The sequence below is a fragment of the Chelon labrosus genome (assembly GCF_963514085.1).
Source record: "Chelon labrosus genome assembly, chromosome: 19".
Taxonomy (NCBI): domain Eukaryota; kingdom Metazoa; phylum Chordata; class Actinopteri; order Mugiliformes; family Mugilidae; genus Chelon; species Chelon labrosus.
Window position 1 is genome coordinate 10,506,547 of NC_140352.1, and position 12,388 is coordinate 10,518,934.

Consider the following 12,388-nt stretch of genomic DNA (forward strand, 5'->3'; position numbering starts at 1 on the left):
TGTCCTCTTTCAGTGGATGAGTCTATGGTACCATTCTTAAAGTGCATTTTTAATAAAATTAAAGGGATTCATTGCAAGTATTATTCAAAAACAAGGCTACAATATAATCTATTCCAAACCTTTACACCCTGAGGAACATTTGACCTTTCCATCAACACGTTGTCTGTCACTACATCAGATAACAATGGCAGGTAACCACGGACATGCCTGTTTTAGCGAGTCTGCAACAACAGGGCTCCTCAAAGATTGCCATTTGTCCCCATTCATCTCACACACTGCTCCCACTTTAACATATTGGCATTTCTGAGGTGCTTGGCGGTAATTGTCAGCCACATGGCGGCTCCTCGTTTGTTTCACTGACATTTTGCCTTTGGTTGATTGTGTATTTAACAGGGAAAGGAAAGCAAAATTAATTGGAGAGAGGCCCTAATCTGTCTGCTTGAAATGTCACCCCTGTATTGTGATGCCTACGCTGACACAGTGGCACACAAGAGGCAGCAACGGAGGAGGGGAGCGAATTAGAGAAATGCAGTGGGGAAAGGACAGACAAAAGGAAAGGAGTAACACAAAATTACAGAAACAAAAGAGGATGATAGAGGACGTCTACACTGTTCTCAGAAAAGATAAGTGCTCAAAGTTTCCAAGCATTTATTTTGCATATTTTCAATTGCGTCCCTGAGCTCTGTTGACAAAAGAGTAGAGAAGAGAGTGTTTCGGCGGTTGCTCCAGACGTAGGGAAGGTACAGATGATTTGTTGTTCTTCTCTAGCTGGTCTGCAACACCGTTTGTCTCAAACAGTGTTGAAGTTTGCACGTGAGGCATAACTTGGAAAGCACGAGCTGATCCTCGTGCGATTATCTGGGGTTCTGGAGTTCCTCATCAGGCTCTGTCCTCCAAGTCATTTCATGAAATGTCAGTGCCACAGGCGTGAGCCCCTGAAGAGCACAGTGAGACGGGCAAAGAAAGCTTCCCGCTAAGGTCAGTGACACAATGCCTTGTTTTGCACATTTCCACACTCACTTTTCCGCCAACTTATCTTTGCCAGCAGTACGCCACTCCTCCTGGAATGAGCCAAACAGATAACGCAGTGCTGACCCATAAAAAGGGAAAATACAATAAGTACAGTTTAAATGAACAAAATGACTTGTGTTTTCCAATACAGAAAAATGTTGTAGAGCGTTTTGTAAGGTATTTTGGGGTGGCGCCTGCAAACATGTTAAAATAGGCAGTGTATTTTTATCATGTAAAGAAAATTCCAATGGGCATTGATTTACTGTGCTAGCATGGCTGGTTGGACAACTTTCAGTTTGCGGTATCAGCAGTGAGTGTTAGTGATACCCACTTGCTAGGCTCTAATGACTTACAATATGACAATATTTCGGGGCCTCAGGTATTAGAAAGCAGATATCTGTTGTTGCTTGGCTTGCAACTTACGACTGAGAATGAACTTGGAGTGGAGAGATAGCACTCGGTACACTGTTTAAACCTCTAAACAGCTTTGTTTAAGGTATTTGCATGACAAGCACTGCATGTTAGCCTGCCTCCCAGCACAGTATGACACAGCGGTCTGCCCGTTTTTCTTTCCATAATCCATGATGGCGGTTTACTTGCATGCGGTGGCGATCCTAGGTTCTGGTGGGTGCGGGGTGGCCTAGCTAGAGGCTAGTCCAAGCTAGCAAAAGCTGTCATACAGTACATAGGGGGTTGGTGGAGACTCGTCAATGCATTGTAGGCACTGTAGGGCCACCATAGGTATAAGAAAAGGGGGTCCTTTATCTGCATGCAACCAAAGCATGCTCATATGCTTTTGGTCATTTCTACTTGGGTCTACAAACAAAAACCAGAAGGCTTCCGGTACTTAAATCTTGTCCCTTACCTACAGATTCTGCATATTCATCTAAAGATTTCTCTTTTTAGAGATTAATATTTCACATGGGCATTTAAGTAACTCAACTTACCTTGATATAGATCACTTTGCACCGTTCAGAGATTTGGGAAATGCAAAACACAGAATTGGGGCGAGTAGATTAATTAAACTAATTAGACACGTCCGTACATACATTATTAGTGGTGGTGAATTGAATACACATTTGACCTTGTTACAAGTTTTATTTCAGGTTTTTTCCTACTCCGTTTGATCATCTTGTTTGGGTCGCATCCTTCCTCCACAGACAGTCTTTCTTTTAATAATACAATATTACCATATTACAGTTATAACTTAAATCATCTCAAATATAAAAATACATCTAGATAGACGAAATACTATCTTCAGCCTGTTCGGAACAGGCATCAGAGTGAAACCCTTTTCAAAAACATGCAGGTTAAAGGTCACCTTCATTTTTACATCCCTTCGTCCATATGTGCAATTGATTCCTTATGAATAATTACTTTCCAGTTGTTTTTTTTCTACATGTTTTCTCAGAAACAGCTTAATTGCATTGAAGAACTTGTTGAATGAGGATTAAAGAGAAGTTTGTCTGATGAAAGTGATTATTTTTCATCCTAAATTTGAAGAGAACTGTACAGTATGACTCCCCTGCAGGAAGCTGGTTGGTGCTTTATATTGTGATAGTGCAGGATAGTTGGTTGTGGTATCCAAGGCTCGATTCTGCAGTGCAAAAGAAAGGAACAAATTGAAAATCTAAACGCAGTTAACAGGAAAACTAATTCTTCACATCCATGTGTAGTAAATGTTATAACTTTTTGCTGGGACTCACAGAAGAACTGTCCGAAACACATCCCACAGAAGGCGACGACGCTGGAGATCTGCAGTGCCCGGCCGCACTCCGCGCTCATCAGGCAGTCTCTGGTCTTCAAGCAGCACGTGGGACAGCCGCCCTTAGAGCGGTTGCTGTCCGTTTCCTCCTCGTGTCTCCGGGGCTGAGTTTGCCTCGTGTCCGGGTGCTTCTCGTCCCACTCCTCGCTCTCACCTTTTCCCATGATGCTTGTTTGTTCTGATGGAAAAAAAAGTCAAGCTGGTCACAGTTGTTCGAGGATGGGCGGTTCAGATCTGTGAAGAAAACGGCCAAAATGTAACTCCCACACCCTAAGGCGTTACAGCAGCTTTGTTTTTGATGCTGTAACAACAGTCAGCGTTCACTGTCATAAAACTGTAGTTTGCTTGTCAAGACGTGAAGGCTGTGATTCAGCCGTTTTTCCTTTCCCTTGTGAGGGTGTGTGTCTTCTTATCACCTCTGTGTTTCGTTTTTAGGAATGTTGTCACAGGTAACATTCATGCATCGCACTTCCTTAAAATGTGGATGACGTTGGATAATGTCAGCAAAATCAATATTTACCAGCCAGGCCACTGAACCCTTAGTGGTTGATGTCTCTTTTGAGGATAAATCTATACATGTATTAGTCTTTCCAAACGACAGAGAACTGTTCAGTTTCATTAAAGGGGAATCATCTTCCGTAAGTGTGAATCATTAACGCTGCCGTCTAAACTTAAGCCCCTTTATGAACACTTTATTGAGTGAAGTCACATTGATTTGACAGATTAACAATCCTTCCATGCTGATGATGATCATTCCTCCTGCCAGGAGTTGAGGCCCGCTGTTTTAACTGTCGGATACAATTGCACCCCACAGACATTATCAGATATTAAGTGATAACCCTGATGCTGAAATAACAACTTATATGTGCCATCCGGTAGCTTCCCATTTATTAACACTGACAGTAAATTAGATTGCTGGCATCTGGAGGGTATACTGGCATTTTGAATGCACCTTTTCCATCTCCTTCTGCTTTCAAAACTCCATTGGTTTTCAATCATAAGTAATGAAATTCCATCACCCTCCTCGGCCGTGAAAGCGACTTGGAAAGGAAGTGAGAGAAGGCCATTAAGAGAAGAGAAAAAAGAGTAATGGTCTTACCCTTTACTTTCTGAGTCCCCTCTCTGTCAGTTTGAATCTCCTCTCTTTGTAGAGCAGACTTTCCTTAGAGGAGTGCAGTCAACGGACACCTTCAGCCTTGCAGACACTCACACACTGTTATGGACAACAGAGCGTCTGTGTAAATGGCTGATTCGGCTCGCATGAACAGAGCGGGTGTGTCTTCAGGTTTGACTGGTTTGGCCGAGGTGAACTGCCAAGAGGACATTTTACTCACAATAAACAGGCTATTGAGAGGCTTAAAGGTGCAATATGTAAAATGAGTTGCCCAGAAGATTCCGGGCCTTTTTCCAGAAGGGGTCGCTGTTGTTTCCATTAAATAGCTGATGCTGTCTGCATCATGACGTGCTATGATATGCACATATTTGTGTTTAAATACTGACTCAAGGCATACATAAATCACTTCAGAAGCAATGTATGAAATAATTATTTTATAAAGCTAGCAACTGCTAACTAACGGCTGGGGGGCAAGAAGATGTAAAGCATGCCTTCTGGACCTAAACAGTAATTTTTTAGTAACTTTGCACGACTTTGTTCATTTCTATGGCACACAGACATCAGCGCAACCGATCTGTTGGATAAGGTGAGCAATCTGCGGGCTTCTGTGTACCCTGATGCTGGTGGCAATGTACATGATAGGCTAAAAACACATCATAGCCAACTGGTTTTCCTTTGAAAAAGCTGACTACTTGTCCTTCAACTTGAATTACAAGATGCTAGAATCAAATTATCTTCTTTTAACATTCGACTGGAGGCTGACCGGACGCCACATTGACTCATTATTCCCTCTGGAGGAGCTCATTGGCATTACAACACGAGGCAGGCCAAGGCTAGCCAGTTAGCATGCTAACTTCAGTAGATATATCTGCAGCACAATACATAGATATTTTTTATACAGCATCAAAACCTTTATTTCTTCACATACTTTTGAAACTTTTAAACTAAAACCCAAAACTCAAAACATATTGCCCCTTTAAAGTTGCCACCGCTAATCAAAGTGGGAAGGAAAGTGTGATCTTTACCCACCAAAATAATAACTCAGTCTGTATTATTTTCTGCGATTCATACATTGATACAAATCAAAATGTGAGCACCCTTATTCTGGCTTTAAAGTGCCATTTTCTTTGACTAGATGACTGAAGTGTGTGAAATCTGAGCATTTTATTTGCAGTATTCCTTCAATTATTCCCCTCCACACACCGTAATACTGTCTTTTAACCGCTGATAACTATTGCATTTCTCCTCAGCTGTGTGACAGAATAATGCTGCTCGGGGGTTGCTGTGGAAATGCAATCAAGTTTTAATAAATAATTACAGAGACTAATTAATTGATTAGACAGCCCATTTCAGTACATGATGAACAATGATGAATTGAGAAGAGCAATTTAAGGACGCAATTAATGCACAAACAGTCCAAATACACTGAAAGACCTGCATTCCATTAAGAAACTTACTGAACCATTCATCATCTGTAAATGTGGCGATGGAAAATGCTCGCTAATTCATTAATTTCATCTCAAGAATATATTTGATTTAGTGAATAGAAAGAGAAGTGTGTGTGTGTGTGTGCGTGGGTGTGTGTGTGTGTGTGTGTGTGTACCCATAATGTAAAACTTTTCAAGTTTCGTTAGTTTTAAGGTGAATAGTGCTTAATTGTTGAGTTAAGTCTCCAGGAAATTAATTTAACACTTTTTGAATGTGTTTGTCTGAGGGTCATTGATGAGAATGATTCTCTCTCATTGTGCATGACCATAGACTGTATATAAATATGGACTACACGTCCCCACTCCCTTGCAATGGCCAAACTGATGCCAGTTTAATTTTTCTAACTTTAAAATGCTTATTTTTGTAGCCCTGAGGGACCACTTCACTGACCGGTTGTCATGGCAACTTGTAGTCCTAACTAACTACAACAAAACTTATCAGGAAAATGGACAATTGAGTTTGCACCAGCATTATCTTAACTACCTAAAATGACTGAAACCATCCTTGATAAAAAAAAAAATTATTTGATGTGTACTTTAGAGTTTTAGTTTGACCCAAGTCCCATCCACTAACATGGTGGGGGTGGAGCATATGACCTATACTACAGACAGTAGTATAGGTCATATGCTCCACCCCAGAGCAGACCTATACTTCCATCCAATGGCATACAAATGTTGCACTTGAAAATGCCATATAATAAAGAGCTGGTCCATAGTTTCCATCTTACTTTGACAACACTCCAGTAGCTGCTGCAGATAATACAGAAAATACAAATGGTAGAAAACCCAGTTATAAAGTCTCGGTGAAATGGCCAGCAGAGTTTTCTTTCCTTCTATTTCTGTTACAAACAGTTCCAACTGGCTGAAACCACCCATGCATGGATACATACATCGAGCCGAGGCTGTCTGGTGAAGGAAAGACACTGGGGAGGGGAGTGAAAATCCAAGAAATCATTGATTGGCTGCACAATTAGTACACGCCCCATAGTGTAGGATGAGTCATCAGCATCATAATTTCGCAGGACAACCACCAAATTATCATCAAGAATACAAATAGGGTTTGTTGGCACATAGGTGACATATTGTTACATTTCATATTACATTTCATATAACAATAAACCAGTGAACAATGAATTTGATTTCTTGGGGACTATAAACGGTCACAGCGAGTGAAGCCTTGAAGAGAAGGGGGGAAAAAAAGGAGGCACTGGGAAACACAGATGTTCATGACTCAGAGCTTGTTGCTGAAACTCCATATATAGTTAACAAATTTCAAAATCCATTTGAGACTTTAATTACTTTTTCATGATGTTAGTAATTTAGAGGAAGAATATGCGCACTTCACTTCTTAACTGCTTCTCGAGAAATGTTCCAAATGTGACAAGTTTTATTAACACCTACAGGATATGGGGGATATTGTACTCATGAGCCAAAAGATAATTGGAAACGAGAAGCGCTATTTAGCTGCAGCCAGACATCATAATGGCAAGAAAGCGTAAAGTTAACAAGGGAAAAAAGAAAGAGCGGCTAAACCAGCGAGCCAGTTTGAGCCGTGGTAGCTTATGTGTGTCTATACCACTTGATATAATCAGTGCTGTGGGTGGCAGCAGAACGTAATATGGCATTTGCATTTTCACTTCCTCCATATTTTTTTTTTCTCTTTTCTCTCCTCAGTTGCTCTATTACCCAAGCAGGCAATAACTTCCCGTATCTGGCAGAAACATGACAAGCAGTCCGTCTCATCTGATCACGAGCCCATGCAGGCGCCACAGTCCCACAATGCACCCTGCCAGCTGTTATTGGACGCAGGCACTCCTATTGTTGCAGAATTGCTCGCACTTCTAAAATCTGCCATTTGAGGGTCTGGGGGAAGTGCAAGTACAGCCAGACCTGGGAGAAAATGTTGATTTGTGACGTTAAAGGAGTAGATGAAGGGAGGATATGCTTCGTCTTGACAGCGCGTGATTCTGGCTGATGATGCACCTGTCACCTTCACTCTTTGTACAGTGAGCAAGATGACAGGAAACCCTGACTGCAATCGAATTTGCCGACTTTACGGGGTTGTGACTGGTTTTCATCTATACTTTTCTGTCAGCGTGTCATAGATGTATGTGGGCCAATGCTTGCTGTCATGCTTAGTTGACTAAAGGTTGTAGGGACGGTAGTTCTTGAACCGACGAAGACCTTACAGCTGGTTTCTAGTGGATGTGTTTCCTCCTTTTCTACCTTTAAATATGGCAACAACAACCAGCCATATCAGAGGTTTGTGCTATATTTTTATATATTTTCTGCCACCACATAACATCCACATAAAATGCAAATTCTTGCACCCTAGTTTAGAACACTTTAGACACTCATTAAAGTGTTACCTTTTAAGATCTAGGACGCTAAGTGGCCTTTATTTCCTGTCTTTTGGGGGCAGTGAATGCGATATATCTGTAACACTGAATGCCTACCTCGACCCTTTATGAGTGACAACACTAAATTAATCACTGCTGTTGAAATGCACTTCACAGTGGCTGCAGCTATGTGCTGGAGACGTTACTTTTTACACACTAAACTCTCTCACTTCCCACATCTCCGGCCTACGTCCCACACAGGTTACCCACAAGGCCGCATATCTCAAACGGGAAAGGCTCCACCTCAAGTTACAGCTTTTCTCATTAGTTAACCACAAGTGCAGCGCATGTTTTCATGAGGATAAACGGATGCTTGACTTAAAGAGTCTGAGTTGAGTCAGGGATCTTTGATTGATGGTTTGTAGCGTCGACTGTTAGGGGTCGGGCCTGGACCTCAATAATGATTTGTCTTCGGATCGGGGTAATGCTGTAAACTTCAAGATTTGAGTGCTGTGTAAAGTAAAGCAATTTGCCCACCCGTCTAAATCTTGAACAGTTGCTGAAGGACACTTTACAGTAAACAGAACCCTTGATGTGTTAAGAGCTAAGTAAATGCTTACAGTTGTAAAGCAGATGTTCCTTTATTATCTGTAACCACATCCCCCGCTTGGGCGGGGATGTGGTTACACCTATTGAACTGCAAAATGCTTAAGACAAAAGGTTTTGCCAAATGAATGTAATGCAGAAAAGGTTCAGATCAGTCAGCCAATTAATTACTCTGTGAACACAGTATGTACTGCACTGATTTATGGTGTCTTGGTCTGTTGTTGTTCCCAATATGGAGAAACCACCTTAAACCTTCTTCATAATCACGTTGAACAGCACTTGCATGTATGAAAGAGCTGTATAACTAATCTCCGAGGTGAACATAGACTCATCTTCTAGAAGTAGATTCATCGACAAGTCCCTCAAATTAAACAAAAATAGTGTATACTGAAACACGCAAATGTATTTTATAAACTGCCTCAGGTTTGGTTAGTTTTGGGCACAAAAACCCTGCACCGATCAGCCACAACATTAAAACCACTGACAGTGGAAGTAAATACCATCTTGATCATCTCTGACAATTCAATGTTCTGCTGGGAAACTTTTAGACCCGGCATTCGTGTGGACGTTACTTAAACATGTACCACACACCTAGACCAGACCAGGCACTCCCACCCCATAGCAATGACACTCCTTGAAGGCAGCAGCCATCTGCAGCAGGATGCAGCCTGACACAGGCACACACACAAAAACGGTTTAGGAACAACTCAAAAAAAAAAGAAAAAAACACAAAAAACAGCACAAGGTGTTGACCTGGCCTCCAAATTCACTAGATCCCAAACAGATCAAGTATCTGTGCGATGGACTGGAACAAGTCTGATCCACAGAGGTCCCTTCCCTCAACCCATAGGACCCAAAGGCCCCCAATAAACAGCATTCTAGACACCAAAGGACACCCTCAGAAGGCCCATGTCCATTCTCCAGTCACAGCTGTTTCGGAGGGACAAGGGAGACATGGCTGATCGGTGTATATTCAAATTTGAGCTTTGTTAAGTACACATCACTCCCCAAAAGAACACACAATAATAATTTCTGCTGTAGGGTAAAGTGCGGACTAAGAATTTAAGAACCTACAGATAGATCCTTGAGCGGAGCTAAGGCTTTTGAGCGGAGACCACCATTGGAGCAAGACATAAGAGAATACAGTGACAGCATTCAAAGAGGTCAAATAGTGAGCAGTGTGTGGATTCAGCTTTATTTGTATCTTGGTGCAGCTGGTGGCTGTAAACATAAGACCAGTTTGTGGTTTTTGTGTCTTGGCCTGCAGCTACTCCCCTCACATCAAACACAGAAAGAGACTCCTGCGGATGATTCCGAATGGCTGGTCGAGACTTTGTGATCTTCTGTTTGCAGAATCCGTGTAGTAAAGTATAGCAGCTAGTTAACAGATTGGGCTGCAGCAGCATGTAATGGTGCGCCTCCCCGCCCCAAGCACGTGACTTTTGGGAAACAGTTGCTCGCTAAGGATTTAATGCCACCTTTCTGTTCTTGTAGGACTGTGAGTATGAAGGATAAAGTTGTGGTTAATAGTGAATATGTCCGTACCGCCTCTTTGCGGTTTTCTCTGTGTGTGCACCATGAGCAAATGTTATGCTGAATGTAAATGCAACAGAAGTGTCCGCTTGAGTCCTTTCAGACTCGTGCAGATGAGAAAATGAACATTTCACCGACCCTTGACGACACTCAACATCTTTGTCCTCTACCCTAAGAGTTAGATATTTCCGTGTCACTTCCATAAGATAGTGATTACACTTTGCTTCATTAGATTTTTATATAAGTGGTGGAAAAAAATAACTGTCTCCTTGTCACTCATAACTTCACACATTAAACATTTGTGCAAATGCCACACAAAGCAATTAAATGTGATTCGGTATAGCCGAGTACAGTCTCAGTTGTTTATTGTCAGTTTATTGCCACGCTAGATTCAATTCAGGGGAGAGCCACCGTAAATCCTGTGTTATTTTCTCAGGATATTGCCTCGTCTGCGTGGAAATGTATTTTCTTTCATCCCACCGCTGTTTCCCCGCGTTTCATTAAACTGAAAGTCAACGAGAAATTAAACAGAGGGAGAATGCAACGCTATTAACTTTTCGTGTTGGGAATTTGGCCTTGAGAGCCTTGAGATTAGCCTGTTTTGCTTATATTCATTCCATCCAGCCACGCACTTTTCTTTTCTCTAATGCTTTCATTCCTCCTTCACCACTCCTCCTTTTAAGTATTTGTCTCATCCACTTATTGGCATATCAGTACATAATAGCACACCTACAGTACAGTCGTAGCCTGCATTTTCTGTACGGGCGTTGCATGGTGATTGTTAGCAAGCACGTTTCTTTTCGTCGCTGAATCTGTGCAAAGACACGGAGGCACTGGGTGCCGAATGGTCGTCAGACATGCAGATGTGACCTTGATGACACCTGAGGGAACGTGGTTCGCCGTGAGTTCAGCTATCATGCCGCGGGCGACTCTATTAATTCGCGGCACTGATGTGAAATACAACCAAAGATATTTGTTGGCGGTAGGCAGTTAAAAAAACGACACTTTAAGCATGTCACAGTAAAGCCGGATAAGAAAGAGTAAAGCATTTCCTAACAGTTTGGTCTGCATGCCGTGAGAGCCATAAAAATGACACATATTCATTCAGTGAATTTAAAACGTTCAGTAATTACAAAATAATCATTTATTCGTAATTGTGTGTGAGCATTTTACATTTTATCCTTACAGGAAACCGCTACAGTCTCCGTGCCCTTCTGCATCAGCTAATGCAAGAAAGTAACAGCCCAACTCATCCTCCGCCTGAGGGTTAGAAGTGGGTTTGACCACATATGAAACGCACCATTTAGCTCATGTTTGCCATTCCACTCCCTCCACCCAGCGCGAAGATAATTGGATATAAAACATCAGCGAAAAGTCATAGCTCTCCTTCTCAACCTCACGGGCCCAGTTCACACAATAAAACACCATTAAACCTCATCAACGGCGCTTTAAATGTGGTCGACAGGGGGAGACGGTTCAGTAGTCCGTCTTATAATTCACGTCGATGCGGTTCTCATTGACCTCCACCCCTGCCGGATGATCGGTTTCTTTCCGTTCTCTCCGGGCCAATTCCCACTTCTCAGGCTGTCCGCTGTGTTCTGGTGAAAAACCCAGCCCCTCTCAGCGACTATCCCAGTGTAATTAATGCAAAGTATCAAACAAATGCAAATAAACTCGGCCCAATTATCATCTCTGCTTAATAACTAATTAATCTAACGCTCCATACCGTTACGACGTGACAAAATATAGGCCGGTTGAATGCTTGAATAAACCCACGGACAGGTTTTAAACTTCGCTGATCACTGGAATTGACAATAACAGCATTTTCATTTAAAGAAAAAAAAAAAGAAAGAAATGAAAATGAATGATTTACAATTATGCAATTATCTGCTGTTTAATGAGATATGCCAATTAAATGTTTTGAGGAAAGTTCACATGCTGTGCGAAGAATGTCAAGTAGCTCGATTCAGACTTTTGACTGCAGTATAATGTACAATAATTGGTCATCTGCTGCAGCTAGTATGGGCATGCTGTTGCAGTGAGCCATACTCGCCATACTTTGTTGTACTATGTAATGTCCCAGCCTCGTATTTCTTTTTATCTTATGTCTGTTTTGGACTATACTTTGTGCCTTTGTTTAACTGCTGGTGTCTTACCCATAAGCCTCTATTTTTTTTTTTTGCATTCTATGGTAAACCACCTCAAGTCTGATCCTCCCTTCCTGGTTCAGTCAACACTCCAGTCTTCCTCCCGCCTCCTTTCCATGTTGTGTCTGTCTGTTTTGTTTTAAAAAGTCACTATAGAAAATATATTTGCAGGACTGTATCCAGCTAATGAAGCCAAAGCAAGTAGAGCTCCCCCTGGTGTCTGGCTGCAGTATAGGTCATAAGCGCCACCTCCTCCATGTTGGTGGATGGGACTTGCTCCAAACTAAAACACTAAAATAAAAATCAAATAATTTTTTTACAAGCATGGTTTCTGTCATTTTAGGTAGTTAATATAATGTTGATTCATGTTCAAGTGTCAATTTGTT

At 41.8% G+C, this 12,388-nt stretch overlaps 1 long non-coding RNA gene across 2 annotated transcripts; it reads right to left on the reverse strand.

The window, feature by feature from the left end:
• Positions 1-2,089: 2,089 nt before the first annotated feature.
• On the reverse strand, positions 2,090-4,320 carry LOC311504863. 2 transcript variants are annotated; one of them, XR_014699644.1, is made up of 3 exons: positions 3,876-4,320; positions 2,718-3,010; positions 2,090-2,608 (listed from the first exon to the last, which is right to left on the reverse strand). It is a non-coding gene; the product is annotated as an uncharacterized lncRNA (long non-coding RNA). The 2 variants fall into 2 exon arrangements; XR_014699645.1 differs by having other exon boundaries at positions 2,718-2,954; positions 3,876-4,031.
• Positions 4,321-12,388: the final 8,068 nt, after the last annotated feature.